Here is a 17982-nt window from a genome sequence, read left to right on the forward strand (position 1 = left end):
CCCGTACTGAATAGCTCAGTGACTTTGAACATGGCACCGTCATTGTGCTGAAGCACGAAACGCATAAAAATCGTCTGTCTTCGGTTACAATACTCACTACGAGTTCCAAACTGCCTCTGGAAGCAATGTCAGCACAAGAACTGTTCGTCGGGAGCTTCATGAAATGGGTGTCCATGGCCAAGCAGCCACACACAAGCCTAAGATTACCATGCGCAATGCCAAGCATCGGCTGGACTGGTGTAAAGCTTGCCGCCATTGGACTCTGGAGCAGTGGAAACATGTTCTCTGGAGTGATGAATCACGCTTCACCATCTGGCAGTCCGACGGACCAATCTGGGTTTGGCGGATGCCAGGAGATGCTACATGCCCCAATGCATAGTGCCAACTGTAAAGTTTGGTGGAGGAGGAATAATGGCCTGGGGCTGTTTTTCATGGTTCGGGCTAGGCCCCTTAGTTCCAGTGATGGGAAATCTTAACGCTAGAGCATAAAATTACATTCTAGACGATTCTGTGCTTCCAACTTTGTGGCAACAGTTTGGGGAAGGACCTTTCCTGTTTCAGCATGACAATGCTCCTGTGCACAAAGCTAGGTCTATACAAAAATGATTTGTCGAGATTGGTGTAAAAAAAAATATTTAAAAAATAACTCCCTCACACGCCTTTTGCCAACCCCTGCTATAAGAGATCAAATGTAAACCCTCAGATAAAACAGCAGAACTATCATGTAGGCTGTAATATGATTATGAACATACATTTTTGGAATGACATTGTCCGCCAATGAGTAGGAATCGTGCTAGTACAGAAACAGAAAAAAAATGATCACCCTTCCATGTGATCATTACTGGGTGGTTCCTTACATAATATAACTGTGTTCGCATTTTCTTAGCTTTGCATAGAGATTCTGCATCAGTGCACCTGAAGTGTTGTCTCTTAGGGACAATAAATGGACAATAAGGGGTGAAATAAGGTACAGTCTATGCGTTCACCTGAATATGACGCTCTTGCACTGCCTCAGACTCCGATTTACTCTGTTATTTAACACCATGGCTGAAGTATAAAATATATGTTTGAACAGCCTGGAGGTAAAGTTATCTCCTCATTCTCAGCTTCTGAGCTCCCAGGGGGGATAAAATGTGACTCCTATGTTGCTTGTCTGGGGTTATGTAGAGGGAGAGAGTAAATGTGCTTTTTTACTGTCTGATCAGCAGAAGTTTAGAAATATATTATAATATCAAGAAAAAAAGTATATTTCCATGTTCAAGCAATCTCAAATGCAATGTATTGAACCTCTCTATTTTCCATCATTCCATTGCCATCTGGCCCTTTGTGGATGAGCTAAACCTTTTGTCTATGTTTTTCCTGTTTTCCAGACTTTTGAGATGATCCCTAAGCCGTTAGTTTGCTAGCAGAGTGAGTTGTGAAGCTGAACAACCGGAGTAGTGGAGAGGCAGCAACAGCACAGATGTGCTCCACTGAACAGCAGCAGCAGGGCTGTCTCTCTCCCTCACACACACATGCGCACACACACACACTCACATGCCCCTGTAGTGAAAGAGCACACCATCACCAGCTCAGGCTGTCACAGTGGCAGAGACACAAAGCCCTGTGCCCAATGGGAACCAGAAGCTGACTCTGGAACACAAAGAAGAGAGAGAGGGGGAAAGAGACTTCAGTTGCCTTTTCATCTGCAGAGGCAGAGGGAAGGGGTTGATGCACTATAGATAGCGGGAGCGAGGGGGAGCGAGAGGGGGAGCGAAGCAATTGCAGTCAGGCTCAGTTGCTGCTGTCACAGGCTGGAGGCTCAGTGAGTATTATCATAGGAAGCTGGTGGAGCAACATTACAGTCCAACACACACACACTCTCTGGACAGACGGACTGCAGAACCGAGGCGCAGAGGCAACACACACACGCCGAGTGAGGACCAGGCTTGCGAACGTGGATGGACCACCGGTCAAGATCTGGGTAAGACAACTTCTACTGATGCAAAAGCCACACATTCACACAGGCATGCACCCAGCACAGACATTGAACACATGGGATCCCCATAGCACTTGGGACAGGACTCCCTGTCACTGACATCCACCTGTGATCAACTGAAGGTGTAATAGCATTAATTAATTAGGGTGTAACACCACATGTTAGATTGGAGCTAAATGAATGGATACTGTATAATCATCCTCTTTTCTCTCCCTGCCTTGTGGACTTTTGTGCAGTTTTCCGATCACATCAGTGTCGTCCCATTCCCAACCCTTCTGTTATCACTTCCAGAGGCTCTGTGTGTTGTTTCTCCATCAGCCTCAGGTCAAAGTGGGTTTGTGCAGTCATAACAGATTGTTTTCCAAGGAGCTAGACAGACATCTGATGTTGTTATCACTGTGGGTGGGTATTTTCTCTCTGTCCCTAAATGTGTCTTCTGTGTTTTCTTCCTCTGTGCCACCACGTTCTGCCCGTGTCTTTGCTCATCCTCACACAATTAGAGCTTGATTACCAGGACAGAGAGGAGGCTGCACCCGGGATCGACCCCACAGGCGTCTCACTGTGAGGCGGACGTGTTGTTGGACTGACTCCCTGTCCTGCCACAGTCAGACTGACTGGCTTAGTGGGACTGACTGAATGACTGACTCTGGAGCTCTAGGGCTTCTAGCCGCCCTAGTCAGACAGACAGGCATGCAGTCAGACACAGACAGACATGCAGTCAGACATGCAGTCAGACATGCAGTCAGACAAACAGACAGACATGCAGATGTACAGACAGACATGCAGTCAGACAGACAGGCATGCAGTCAGACACAGACAGACATGCAGTCAGACACAGACAGACATGCAGTCAGACACAGACAGACATGCAGTCAGACACAGACAGACATGCAGTCAGACATGCAGTCAGACAAACAGACAGACATGCAGATGTACAGACAGACATGCAGTCAGTCAGACAGACAGGCATGCAGTCAGTCAGACAGACAGACAGACATACAGACAGACAGACAGACATGCAATCAGACATTCAGTCAGGCATGCAGTCAGACAGACAGACAGACATGCAGCCAGACAGACAGACAGACAGACAGACAGACAGACAGACAGACAGACAGACAGACAGACAGACAGACAGACAGACAGACAGACAGACAGACAGACAGACAGACAGACAGACAGACATTCAGTCAGACAGACAGACAGACAGACAGTCAGACAGACATGCATTCAATCAAACAGACATTCAGAAAGACATGCAGTCAATCAAACAGACATTCAGAAAGACAGGCAGTCAGTCAGACAGACATGCAGTCAGTCAGACAGACATTGAGACAGACAGTCAGACAGACAGTCAGTCAGACAGTCAGACAGCAGGAACAATAGCTGCTGGTGAAACAGTCTAGTTCTCCTATCCAATCTGCCTGCCTGTATGCCTGGACTTATTTCTGATACCAGTTTTTATTGGTTTTCCTGATGGATTTTTATGTGAGAGATGAGATAAGATGCAATGAGACAAGATGATACTTTGTCTGTTATGGGATATTGGATGGGATATTGGTTAATCAGAGACAGGAGAGCACCGGTAGCAATTGCACTTATAACCCTCAGTCAATTGCGTTTAACAGCACCTAGCCACAGTATAACCCTGCCCATCCATAATGAAATGGCCTAATGAATTGTTATGGCACCCATGGTGCCTCCGAGTGCAATGTATCCATTACGCCTACGGATCTCTGCCATCTCCTGCTGTTGCATATAAAGCTGTCCACTGTGCTCAAATGTGACATTACATCTCCTCAGCACTGGCAGAGCCGAGCCTCATTGTTTCCCAGCATGGCTTTGAGGACAGTAAAACAGCCATGCATCCCCTGTAAGTAAACTTAGAGCACCACTACTGTCACAGTGGGTGAAGAGAATGAGGGAGTGGAAAAGTGGTGGAGGACAGCAGAACACTGCCCCTGTGTGCTGTCAAACGCCCGAGGGCTACTAGTAGCATGTAAGTGGCAACAGTGAAAATATCCAGCTGGACAGTTCGCTCTTGAAATATGGGCATTCTACTTAAGTTGACTTCCCACTCTCTCACTGCTTCAGCTGCATAATGAATGTTCAGAATGACCTGTCCTGGACCAACTGCAGCGCTGTGAGTCGGCAACATCAATCATACCTTAAGAACATCAATCCTGGTTCACACCTCATAGAGGTCATTGAACAGACAGGCTCCTTTCAATATTTAAATTTAACCTTTATTTAACTAGACAAGTCAGTTAAGAACAAATTCTTATTTACAATGACGGCCTACCCCGGCCAAAACCTAACACAGACGACGCTGGGCCAATTGTGCGCCACCCTATGGGACTCCCAATCACGGCCGGTTGTGATACAGCCTGGAATCTAACCAGGGTCTGTAGTGACACCTCTAGTACTGAGATGCAGTGCCTTAGACCACTGCGCCACTCGGGAGCCCAATATTGTCAACCTGTGTTACAGTTTTACGTGTCAGGGTTGTCATTTGCTACATTGCCTTGTTATGAAGGTGTAATACGAACAATAGAGGTGTAGTGATTGGAATTAGCACCATTATGTAACTTGATTCAGTATTGTACTATGATGTCTTTGGATGTCCACCAGCTGGAGACTAAAGCCAATAAAGGAGATTACAGAAGGAGCCCTGCTCGTGTTCGCAGGCAATATTCCTCAGTTTTGTCACACCACCACAATCCCATCATCATACCACACCTATCCACCAGTCATTTCACATCCTCCAACCATAATGCATTTCCTCTGTTCTCGCTTTGAGCGGAACCCTTGTAACAACATGGCCGGTTCATTTGGCATCTGAGCTAATGAGTTTGCCTGTGACCTCTTTGTAGCACCCAGAGCATCTGCCAACGCAGATACTACAATAGCAGGTCAGAACAGAGGAGAGGGTGAGACAGAGATTTGTATTCCTCGGGGGCAGCGTTTTGACATGAAAGAGAGTGGAATGAACTAGAGTGGAATGAAAGAGAGTGGAATGAACTAGTCATGTCTTTACAAGGGTGCTAAAAGAGAGAGCTAGGACTGATTAGTAGCGGTTTGTATGCTTTAGCTGGTTCACTGTAGCTGGTTATCATATCTATAGGCTATTTCTGTTCCATGGTCAATGTAATCTGCTACAGCCTGGACTCTGTTAAGCGCTGATAAGTAATTTGTTAATGGTTGGTTTCTCATCACATTTCAGGGATGTCAATTATTGGTCAACCATAAACTTCGTTCCTTACCCATACACAGCCTTTAAAAACAAAGACCTAATCCTGTTGTTTTCAGAAGGTATACAAAATGGCAGAAGATAGGGGCATGGAAGTGTGAGAGGCTGACAGTTAAAAACATGAACCTGTAAGTGTAACTGAGTGTGGCCGCAGAGCCGCTAAATCACCTAGTGGGCAGTGGAGAGCCGGAGGAGGTGGTCAGGGGCTGTGAGTTTATATACTCGTCAGTCTCCACCTCATTTCATTTTATGTATTTTCTTTGCCTGGCAGCTCGACTTGAAATAGTGTGACTTTCTGGCCATAAAACAGATCTCTCTCCAGTATGGATGTACATGAGTGGGTTGTGGGGGCAGCAGGGTGAGTTATACAGGCTCTATGCTACAGTAGCTGATTCACTCATCATAGGCCATAGCCCCTCTGGCATTCCTGTTTTAGAACACCTGTTTACTGTGGCCTTTGGGGGACAATGGCTCAGGTTCCTCTTTGTCTCTCAGTGGGTCTGTTGCTTGGGCCAGCTCTTTAATTACAAAATGAATGATCTAGTCATCAAACAAGCCACAAGCTGGTTGTACCATTGTGCCATAATGTGATTGATGTGGGGGCACAGGGTATTTGATTACCCTACCCATGGTCTGCCCACCACTTGTCAGCTGCAGGTGGCATTCATTTAATAGATTTTTAAGTGTTTGTCCAAAATAGCTATTTTATTGTTTAAATGTTCCCACACACAGCCCCGACCCTGGCGAGAAGTTATAATAGATCCCTTTTGTCTGGTGTGACCAGACTTAAACCGATTGCTGCTTTGATTAATCGGTTTTCTTATGAAGCATTTCACGCATGTTAGTTAATAGTTCACAGGGTATTAGACTGAGCTGATTGAGCTTGGGACCGACAACCTTCAGCAGGGGAGCTGAGTGAGTGTGATGATGAAAGGTGAAGATGGATGATCAGTCAGATTGTGCTGGAGCTCAGCCATCCACCGGCATTCTCCTCAATCAGCCTCTCTGTCCAATGCATGACTCCTATCTATCACCTAAAGCAGGGGATCATGGTATCAGTTCAGAAGCATGCCATCTTTCCTCTGTGTTAAATAATAATGAGTCAGATCCTCAAATCGTCTCCAGAGGAGGCAGCAGATACAACAGCAGGAGAGCAGAGCAGACACAGCTATATAGCAGCAGGATGTCGGGTACATTTATATTTTATATAAGTGCTATGGCAGAGTGTGGTAGTGAGGACAGCTAATGATGGAAACTGAACCCAGTTATTTCCTTCATTATGCCGGGTTAATGTACATGTGTGGGGCGGAAGTCAGCCTCCTCGTCTCTCCAAGTGTCCCAGGAGTTGGAGTGTATTTTTAGGGTCATGTTTTTTACTACTCTATCTCTATCTGTGTCATTTTATAAGGCTGCCTACGAGCAGCGGGAAGGGACCTATTCCATTCTCCTATTCCATTTTTTTCTGGATGTTTTGAACGAATAAATCAAATGTGGTCCTTTGTGTCTGTCTGTACATTTTGGTGACAGTTGGATGGTGAGAACCTTCTAAGCATTTTGGTGACAGTTGGATGGTGAGAACCTTCTAAGCAGGCTACCTCATCCTCAGGGAACATGAATTCAGCTTCATTGTCAGAGAGAGTGGAGCTGTTTGATCAGAAATACTGTACCTAGGCTTTTTCAGATCCTAGGCTTTTTTTATTTGTATTTAGGCAGCAGCTACAATCGTGGCCAAAAGTTTTGAGAATGACACAAATATTAATTTTCACAAAGTCTGCTGCCTCAGTTTGTATGATGGCAATGCATATACTCCAGAATGTTATGGAGAGTGATCAGATGAATTGAAATTAATTGCAAAGTCCCTCTTTGCCATGCAAATGAACTGAATCCCGCAAAAACATTTCCACTGCATTTCAGCCCTGCCACAAAAGGACCAGCTGACATCATGTCAGTGATTCTCTCGTTAACACAGGTGTGAGTGTTGTCGAGGACAAGGCTGGAGATCACTCTGTCATGCTGATTGAGTTCGAATAACAGACTGGAAGCTTCAAAAGGAGGGTGGTGCTTGGAATCATTGCACTTCCTCTGTCAACCATGTTTACCTACAAGGAAACACATGGCGTCATCATTGCTTTGCACAAAAAGGGCTTCACAGGCAAGGATATTGCTGCCAGTAAGATTGCAGCTGAACCAACCATTTATCGGATCATCAAGAACTTCAAGGAGAGCGGTTCAAATGTTGGGAAGAAGGCTTCAGGGCGCCCAAGAAAGTCTAGCAAGCGCCAGGACCGTCTCCTAATGTTGATTCAGCTGCGGGATCGGGGCACCACGAGTACAGAGCTTTCTCAGGAATGGCAGCAGGCAGGTGTGAGTGCATCTACACGGACAGTGAGGCGAAGACTTGTGGAGGATGGCCTGGTGTCAAGAAGGACAGCAAAGAAGCCACTTCTCTCCAGGAAAAACATCAGGAACAGACTGATATTCTGCAAAAGGTACAGGGATTTGACTGCTGAGGACTGGGGTAAAGTCATTTTCTCTGATGAATCCCATTTCCGATTGTTTGGGGCATCTGGAAAAAAGCTTGTCCGGAGAAGACAAGGTGAGCGCTACCATCAGTCCTGTGTCATGCCAACAGTAAAGCATCCTGAGACCATTCATGTGTGGGGTTGCTTCTCAGCCAAGGGAGTGGGCTCACTCACAATTTTGCCTAAAGAATGGTACCAACACATCCTCCGAGAGCAACTTCTTCCAACCATCCAGGAACAGTTTGGTGACGAACAATGCCTTTTCCAGCATGATGGAGCACCTTGCCATAAGGCAAAAGTGATAACTAAGTGGCTCGGGGAACAAAACATCGATATTTTGGGTCCATGGCCAGGAAACTCCCCAGACCTTAATCCCATTGAGAACTTGTGGTCAATCCTCAAGAGGCGGGTGGACAAACAAAAACCCACAAATTCTGACAAACTCCAAGCATTGATTATGCAAGAATGGGCTGCCATCAGTCAGGATGTGGCCCAGAAGTTAATTGACAGCATGCCAGGGCGAATTGCAGAGGTCTTGAAAAAGAAGGGTCAACACTGCATGTCACGCCCTGACCTTAGATCCTTTTTATTCTCTATTTTGGTTAGGTCAGGGTGTGACTAGGGTGGGTACTCTAGTTTTGTATTTCTATGTTGGCCTGATATGGTTCCCAATCAGAGGCAGCTGTATCTCGTTGTCTCTGATTGGGCATCATATTTAGGCAGCCTCTTCCCACCTATTGTTTTTGGGATCTTGTTTTGAGTCAGTGCATGTAGCACCTCTGTCGTCACGGTTTGTTGGTTGTTTCTTTTTGGTTGTTGTTGTTGTTGTTGTTGTTGTTGTTGTTGTTGGTTGCAAGTTTCGCTAAAATAAAATGTGGAACTCAGAGCACGCTACGCCTTGGTCCTTCTCTACACACAATCGTGACACTGCAAATATTGACTCTTTGCATCAACTTCATGTAATTGTCAATAAAAGCCTTTGACACGTATGAAATGCTTGTAATTATACTTCAGTATTCCATAGTAACATCTGACAAAAATATTTAAAGACACTGAGGCAGCAGACTTTGTGAAAATTAATATTTGTGTCATTCCCAAAACTTTTGGCCATGACTGTACTCTTCCTCGGGTCCAGCAAAATTAAGGTTATATTTAATTTTAAAATATTATCCCAGAAAGGAGAGTGTAGAACGGTGTAACTCGGACTTCTCCACTTTCACAAATAACTGGTTTTCCAGGAGGCGCTGAAGGACTTGTCGAACATGAAGAACGTGTTCTTGGGCAGAACGGGAAAACACCAGGATGTAGTTGAGGTAGACGAACACGAAACGATTTAACAAGTCCCGGAGCACATCATTTATCAGGGCCTGGAAGACAGCGTGGCCGTTGGTGAGTACCTGGTCATGCTGTTTGGACTAATATCCACTGGCAGTGTTGAATGCTGTCATGTCCTTCGCGTATCTGAACCAGGTGCTAGGCATTCCGAAGGTCCAGCTTGGAGAAGATGGTGGCCCCCTGGAGAGGTTCGAAAGCCGAGGAGAGGAGTGGTATGGGGTAACGATTCTTGATCATTATGTCATTAAGACCCCGGTAGTCAATGCACAGACACAGGGTCTTGTCCTTCTTTTCCACAAAGAAAAACCCTGCACCGGCAGGAGATGCAGACGGACGGATGCCTCCAGCAGCCAGAGATTCCTCAATGTACTCCTCCATGGCCTTGGTCTCCGGGCCGGATAGGGAATATAGCTGACCACAAGGCGGTGTGGTGCCTGGGAGAAGGTCAATGGCACAATCGTAGAGACGATGCGGGGAAAGAGAAGTATCCCGTGCCCTGCTGAAGACCTCCAGGAGGTCATGGTACTCTGCGGGAATGGCAGAGAAATCCGAGGCTTTACTTAAGCCCTGAGGAGGACGTCTCGGGGAAGTCTGCGCCGCTTTGAGACAATGGGAATGACAGAACGGACTCCAACCCAGGGTTGAACTCGTGGTCCAGTCAATAACGGGGTTGTGGTTTTGGAGCCAAGAAAATCCCCAAACAACAGGAACATGGGGGGAATCAATGAGGATAAGCTGTATAGCCTCACTGTGATTTCCTGAATCCCGCAGATTAACAGGAACAGTGCTGTGGGTAACTCTTCCAATGGAGCGGCCGTCCAGTGCCCTAGCGTCCATGGGAACAGAGAGGAGTTGAGTGGGGATACCTAACTCAGAAACTAGGGTAGCGTCCATAAAACTCTCATCCGACAACAGTTGGAGCAGGAACGTTCCCTAGGCGATAATCCAGCTCTGCCCAGTTGCACAGTCTTAGGGGTAACCGACTCACTCATCGCCGATGATTCTCGAGGGAACTCGGGTGGCTTCGGCTCTTCTCGGAAGTGCACGCTTTGGGGACCTCCGGATTCCTTCAGAGGTGAGCAAGCAGCAGTGGATGAACGAATGTTCCCGAGACCCAACCTCCTCTCACTCCGGTGTTCTCGTAGATGCCCATCAATCCTAATCGTAAGGGCGATGAGGGAATCGAGGTTCAATGGTAACTCCTGCACTGCAAGCTCATCTTTTATTTCCTCCGATAGTCCGTGAAGGAAGGTATCGAACAGAGCCTCCGGATTCCAGGCACTCTTGGCGGCCAATGTGCGAAACTCTACCGCGTAGTCTGTCACACTACGGGAGTTCTGATGTACCTTCAGTAGTTTTCGGGCCACCTCTCTCCCGGGCACCGGCGAATCGAATACCTTCCTCACCTCCGCCATGAAATCTTCCAGGTTATGACAAACAGTGGATTGTTGCTCCCAAACAGCCGTCGCCCAGGAGAGTGCCCTTCCGGACTTTAGCTTAATTAGATAAGCTATCTTCGATCAATCCGAAGGGAACGAAGATGGCTGTAGCTCAAAAATGAAGGAGCACTGGGAAAGAAACGCCCGGCAGGTTCCAGGATCGCCAGCATATCGCTCCGGAGGAGGTAAGCAGGGTTCTCGGGGAGCCGGAGTAGGCTGAACAAACCCACCACTAGTAGGGAAGTTACTGAGTGGCTGGGAGGTCTCAGATGTGGCATGCTGCTTGCGAGCTAATTCACGGAATTGCTCTGTTAATGTCTTGAACCCCTGGTTGTGGCGTTCCGCCAGAGATCGGAGCCCCTCCATCAGGTTCTGAAGTAGCTCCTCCTGTCTCTTAATGGTAGCTCCCTGCAGGGAGACAGCGTGATGGAGCTGGTCCAAGTCTGCTTGGTCAGTCATGGCCCGTTCGTACTATAACGACACAAGGTGAGACCCAGATGCAGATACAGGAGGCAGATGGTTTGAGCTCTGATATTTATTATAATCCAAGGGTAGGCAAAAGGCGGGTCGGGGACAGGCAAGAGTTCATAACCAGGGCAGTCCAAAACGGTACAGGGCGGCAGGCAGGCTCGAGGTCAGGGGCAGGCAGAGTGGTCATGCAGGCGTGCTCAGTGTCAGGACAGGCAAGGGTCAGAACCAGGAATGACGAGAAAAAGAGAGACTGGGAAACTGGCACAGACAGACAGAAAACACAGGTATAAATACACAGGGGATAATGGGGAAGATGGGTGAGACCTGGAGGGGGGTGGAGACAGCACAAGGACAGGTGTGACAAGATCATTCATTTAAAAAAATGTAATCTCAAATATTTTTCGGCACAGTGCACACACTGCATATTTATGTGTGTCAACACACATGAGAGAATTTGACTTCACTGGCTGCTTAAAAAGTAGAGTAGAGTGAGGAGAATACTTTGGTTCTTGAGTGTGTGTGTGTGTGTGTGTGTGTGTGTGTGTGTGTGTGTGTGTGTGTGTGGTGTGTGCGTGGCGTGTGTGCGTGTGTGTGTGTGTGTGTGTGTGTCGTCGTGCGTGTGTGTCACCTCTCTCAGAGCCTTTTCAAACAGGGCTGAGGCACGTTGGGTATGCGTTGTGTGTGTGTTTTTTTCTTGGATGGCGTTCACTGTTCTCTCTGTTTGACAGGTGTACTCTCGTCTGTGTGTACTGGGTTGCCACACTTAAGGTTAAGAGGACAGAGTGCCTTTGGACCACTGGGATATGCTATGAATTTATCATGCACCGGTGCCTCTCTCCACTCCAGCATGTCATTGGTTGAAATGAATTATTCAGCTTTCTTAGAAATACACAACCATCACAGATTCAGAGATTGGTCGGTTGTATGGCAGTAAACTGTCAGAACCTATCCCATAACCCTCTCCAATCCCCCCCCCCTCTCTTGCTCTTTTTCTCGCTCTGATCTCAGATCAGTTGATCTCTCATCCTTCGGATGAAGAGCTGCCTTTCTTCCAAATGTGGTGAAGGTTGATTGGTGGATGAGTCGGGATAAACATTGTCTAAGGGGCCTATTATCTGTGTGATGGCCGGGAGTTTGCTGTTTGTTTGTTTGTGTGCTTGGCTGTGCTGTGCTGTTTGTTGACACTAACTGCCTGTGTGCTTTTATACAGCATACTGTATTATCCCTGCTCCAGTGAGTTCCTGTGTGATGTCAGAAGAGATCTGCATTTCATGTGCAGCACCCAATTACCCAGAGATCTCATTGTACAGAGTGGACCATAGCATGCTGCCTAGCCAAGCCTATGGGAGGCTATGAAGTGAATATGGGATCTCTGTTAGCAGCTGCCCCAATCCAGGGTCAGTGAAATTACATGCTTAGACAGGTTTAGTGTGATTTCAATAGACAGTTTTAGTTTTACTCTGCTGTGAGCATAGCATTTTGTTGATTATCATAATGCTAGATATGCTACAGACTGTCACCATTGTTATTTGAGACTCAATTGTTGGCCTTTTGCTGGCATTTTCTATAAGGCAAATACTCAATAATGTATGACCTACTGTATGTTGCAGATTAAAATTATATATGATTGTAAAAAACATATGATACACGTCACATAGTACTATTCCTGTTCCTGTTGGGAGGCAGGACCAAGGTGCTAGGGTAGGAATCACATACTGAGCGAGAGAGAGAGCAGCTGAGTCCTCCTAAGCTTTCATCTGGGAGAACTCAGAACCTCTGTTATTTACCACGGCTCAGTGTTACCTCTCCATGGAGCATGAGGCAGACTTTAGTATGGCCACTGCACAGTGGGGTAGGATTTCTCTCGAGCTGAGATTTACACCAGAGATACAGGAGAGAACACCTGTCAAATACCCATCTAGTCACGCACGTCTGCATTCTCCGCAGCGCTTCAATTTAGACAAATCCATTTCTTCCACTCTCTCCTTCCCTGGTTCTATCAAGTTGTATAATCCCTCACCTTCCTTTAAACCAGGGGTGGGGAACCTTTTTGCCATCAAGGGCCATTTGGATATTTATAAATTAATTTGGGGGCCATATTATTAAAATCTGCTATTTTCTGCTTTATTCATGTTTTAATGTGACTTTAATCACTGACATTGGTTGTATAGTTTAAATATTACTTGTATGATGTTTCTTGTGCCCTTGAGTATTAAGACAAGTGCTAGTCCTATTTAAATAAATATTAGTATTGTAAATAATGTTGTTATCATGATTACTTGTTCAAACTCACCTCTAATGCGATGGCTGAAACTGCTTATCTTTGACGAGCGTATGATGTCAGCTGGCAGTGAAGATGACGCTACTCGCAGCTGGTTTTCCAGGTTTGTATCAGTCAGTCTTGAGCGGGAAATCGAAACTTTGCAAGAATCAGTTTGGAAAAGAACTGCTCACAACAGTAGGTCGTCCAGAACACAGATGCAAATTTAAGTGCATGTCTCCTCAGAACAGGAAAATGCTCAGCACTAACGTACATTTTGTAGAACTCAAGGAGAGTGAGGTTGTTGTACCTGGCTTTGAGCTCGTCTTTGCTTTGCAGCTCAATGACTTCGTGTTGTAGGCCATCAGGCACATCCGCTGGTTCGACGTTAAACGGGGCCGCAAATATGTTCAACTCCAGTTGTTTACTTTTCACATCCTTATACTGCTCACAAAATGCCTTCGCAAGCTTTCCGCACTCACTGGCATTTCCAACGTAATATCAGGCTCTTGTCCTTGCAGAGTAGGAAAATGCACTGTGTTAAGCCTTTCTAGTTGGACTTGCCACAGCTTTAATTTCGCTTTGAACAATTTCACGTTTGATAGAAGATCGCTGAGAAGCTATTTTGGCCCATGGAGCTTCAAGTCAGACAGATACTTGGTTATGTCCACCATGAAGGCCAAATCACACATCCACTTGTCATCACTCAGTTCTGCAACAGGTTTCCCCTTCATCTCCATGAATAGTTTTACTTCCTCCTTCAGTCTGTAAAACCATGCAAGCATGTTTCCACGGCTCAACCATCGCACCTCACAGTGGTAAACCACATCACCATACTCCGATTCAAGATCACTCAATAGCTCCTTAAACTGGTGGTTGTTCAGCCTTTTGCTTTTGATAAAATTGATGGTCGACACTACAGTTGCCATTACGTTGTTCGGCATCAGGGACTGTGCACACAGACTTTCTTGATGTATGATGCAGTTGCATACAATTAAATCACTTGAATCAAGACTGAGGCAACTAATTTCTTTTTTCACTAATGTGGTTAACCCCTTTTTCGAGCCAACCATGGCTGGCGCTCCATCTGTAGTAAGGCCACTTAGTTTTTCAAACCGTAGCTCATATTTGCTCATGGCCGAGACAAGTCTCTCAAACAAGTCCTCACCTCTTGTAATAAGGGTCGTCTAAAGGAGACCAAAATGCTGCGTGTGAAGTGCTCATATTTACTTTTAATGAAAACACTTTGCAAAATAACAAAACGACCAACAACAGTCCCGCCAGGTACAAACAACGAAATGGAAAACAACCACCCACAAAACCCCATGAAAAACAGGCTGCCTAAGTATGGCTTCCAATCAGAGACAACGAAAAACACCTGCCTCTGATTGGAAACCATACCCGGCCACAACATAGAAAATACAACATAGAACGACAATCTAGACAACCCACATAGAAAACCCAAAATACATAGACAAAAACACCCCCCTGTCACGCCCTGACCAATCTACTATGGAAGAATTACCTCATACTAAGGTCAGAACGTGACACCTCTGGTGGTGCCATGCATGGCTTCCAACAACAGCAATTCCCCCCTTGTGTAAAACTCAGCGGTAATCCCACGCACAAAAATTGCAAATTGGGCGGTATTTGTTATGTCAGTTATTTGATCACATGCCAAAGAGAAAAACTCAAAATATCTTTGCGGAGTCCGTCAATGTTTTTTCGAAATCTTGTGCCATGTCAGTTATCCGCTCCGTGACGATTCTTCGAGACAAACTGACACTTGACACAATTTACTTTTGTCTGGTGCTAGCAAATCTGCAGTGGCAAGGAGACACTCTTTTACAAATTCTCCTTCCGAATGAGGCTTTAGTTTCTTTGCGATAAGCTCGCTCACCACAAAACTTGCTTGCATAACATTTTCCCCATCCAAACGAGGTTTTGTAAAGGCGGCTTGTTGGGCACCCAAACACTGCTGAAGAGCAATGACTTCATCCACACGAAGTTGTCCTTGCAACTCATTCAGTTTAGCATGTTTCGAGCTGTAATGACGCTCCAAATAGGCCTTTTTCATTACTGCAAGTGCATCCCCACAAACTAGGCATACAGGTTTGCCTTTCACTTCAACAAAAAAACATGAATTTGTCCATTTGTCTTGGAAAACGCAACACTCTGCATCTACTTTTCTTTTCTTTACTGTAGCCATTTTTCTGATGTACAGGTGCTGAGCACCTGAATTTTTTATTTTATTTTAGTGGAAAAACGACATCTAGAGCTTTTTTTATATTAAAAAAAATGATATTTATGAATTGGCTTTGGGGCCTGATCAAACGTTCTCGTAGGCCGTATACGGCCCGGATGCCGGACGTCCCCCACCCCTGCTTTAAACCCTCTCTCTCCTATTCTCTTTGTTTCTTCAGTTTTTTTATTATTTCTTTCTTCAGGAAAGACTGTTTTCTCTCTTCCTCTCTGTCATCCTGCAGGCTTGTCTCTTTTCTTGCCCTTTGTTGAACATTTTCCTTTTGATTTTCACTGGATCGTTCATCTGCTGTTTACTCTACATGGTCAATCGGTCTCTCCACACCTCTATTTTCCCTTCTCTTATTCTCTGTAACAAGAGGCGGTATCAGATGGTGTTAAATTAATTTCTCTGTAGACGTGGCCCAGATACTTCATTTGAATTCACTCCTCCGCAGTGGCGGTGCATGGGGAAAATCACTGGGGAAACCAAGCCAGAAAAAAAAGCCATATTACAACATGTTGTGATAATTGCGTTGTTTGCTCTATAACCTGTTAGTTCATATGACACAGTGGCAGAATAAATTCAACCACACCTTTTTGTTTCATTACAAAACCGGAGAGCAACCAGGAGCTGCCTCCACTATTCCAGCAAGTTTCACGTTTTAATGTCACATGCACAAGTACAGTGAAATGCCTTTATTGCAAACTCAAAATCCAACAATGTAATAATCAATGACAATATAATACTAGAAGAAAAACACACAAGAAATAAGAAATAAGAAATATATAAGAACACAATAAGTAAGTAAGTAAGCATACCATAATACAGGGTCAGTTCCAATACCATATTTAAAATGTGCATGGATACTAGAGTGATGGAGGTAGGTATGTATAGGGGTAAGGTGACTAGGCAACAGGATATAAGATAAACAAAGTAGCAGCAGCTTGTATGTGAGTGGGTATGCAGGTATGTAGAGTCAGTATAAATGTATGTGCCTTATTATGTGTGAGTGAGCAGATGATGGAGTTAGTGTGTGTGAGTGTGTAGCTCCTTGGTCTTACTGACATTGAGGGAGAGGTTGTTGTTCTGGCACCACACTGCCAGGTCACTGACCTCCTCCCTATAGGCTGATTCATCGTCACCGGTGATCAGGCCTACCACTGTCGTGTTGTCAGCAAACTTGATGATGGTGTTTGAGTTGTGCGTGCCCACACAGTCGTGTGTGAACGGGGAGTACAGGAGGGGACTAAGCACACACCCCTGTGGGGCCTCTGTGTTGATGACCTCCGCAATCGGGGGTCGTCCATCTTATTATCGAGTGACTGTACATTGGCCAGTTGAATAGAGGGAAAAGGTGGCCGGTGTTCCCTTCGCCTTAATCACACCAGGTCCCCCCCTGCCTCTGTAATGCCGGTGTTGCTCGCAAGCCTAACTTCCTTCCATGGGCAACGTTAGCTAGTTAACATTAGCCTTCTACATCTAGCTACATATTGAACTTCCATCCTCTCAGTCCAGGGGCACAATGTATTTCATGGTTGGATCAGAATCGCTGTTGTAATCATTGGCCAGTACGGAGAATTAAGTAAAGCCACAAGTCTAAATCTCAATCTCCAGCCATGGCTAATTTAGGAAAACACAGAGAAGAAAGATACATCATTTTTTTTCTTCTTTTTTTTAGGAAGCCTGGCTTCCCTTCGCATCCATGAATATATGCCACTGCTCCTCCATAGCCCTTTTACCAGATGGGTTTTCCTCTGAAATATGTTCTCCTCTCATTTGTGTATTTGGCTAAGCATGTAATAGATACAGTGAAATGGGACAGTAATTATGTTTGTAGATTAATTACCAATCACTATCTATGATGTAATTAGAGATTTTCTTCCCTATGTGCCTTGAGAAAAGTTTGTGAATGTTTTCTGTGGCGCTTAATTGCATTAGCAGTCTTAGTGTAATTAACGTAATCTTGTCAAATAGCATTGGCATGAAGACCTCATTACTTGGCATTATCAAGAAATAGATGTTATTAACACTCAGAGTATAGCTCACTAAACTAACAAATAAATTATCCAACAGTGTTACCTCATAGCAAAATATTACATCAATGCTGGACTGTGAAGCGGACCATATTCTGCCTTTTTGGTGAACAAACAAAAAGCTAAATGCAATTTCTATTACAACTGCACCACAATAATTGCCTGTTGTAATTTCCGTGGCCTGGAATGGAGTCATTTTGGATCAGTCCAAACGTCCCCTAGGCTCCACCCAGCTCAACCAGTTCACATCAGACACGTCTCTCCCTGCATACCTTGGTCACAGTGCTACGTGTCCCTTGTGATTGAATGAGGTGAGTTCCCCAAGGGATTTACAATGATACCGTCAACTTAATTCGTCAGAATTTTGTGGCCTTGTGACCCACTAGATATATTGTACTGGCTGGTGTGCATGAGATGGGGAGAACAGAGATTAACCAGTCAAGTAGCTC

The 17982-nt window shown here is 45.4% G+C and overlaps 1 protein-coding gene across 1 annotated transcript in view; it reads left to right on the plus strand.

Moving 5' to 3' along the window:
- The first annotated feature begins 1458 nt into the window (after positions 1-1458).
- LOC106584427 (leucine-rich repeat and immunoglobulin-like domain-containing nogo receptor-interacting protein 3) overlaps positions 1459-17982 on the plus strand; it is a 45802-nt gene continuing 29278 nt past the window's right edge. The window contains exon 1 of the mRNA XM_014169750.3: positions 1459-1963. The gene's annotated coding sequence lies outside the window, so the exon portion shown is untranslated. The remainder of the gene's footprint in view (positions 1964-17982) is intronic.

This window comes from Salmo salar, chromosome 23 (genome assembly GCF_965601325.2).
Source record: "Salmo salar chromosome 23, fSalSal1, whole genome shotgun sequence".
NCBI lineage: Eukaryota > Metazoa > Chordata > Actinopteri > Salmoniformes > Salmonidae > Salmo > Salmo salar.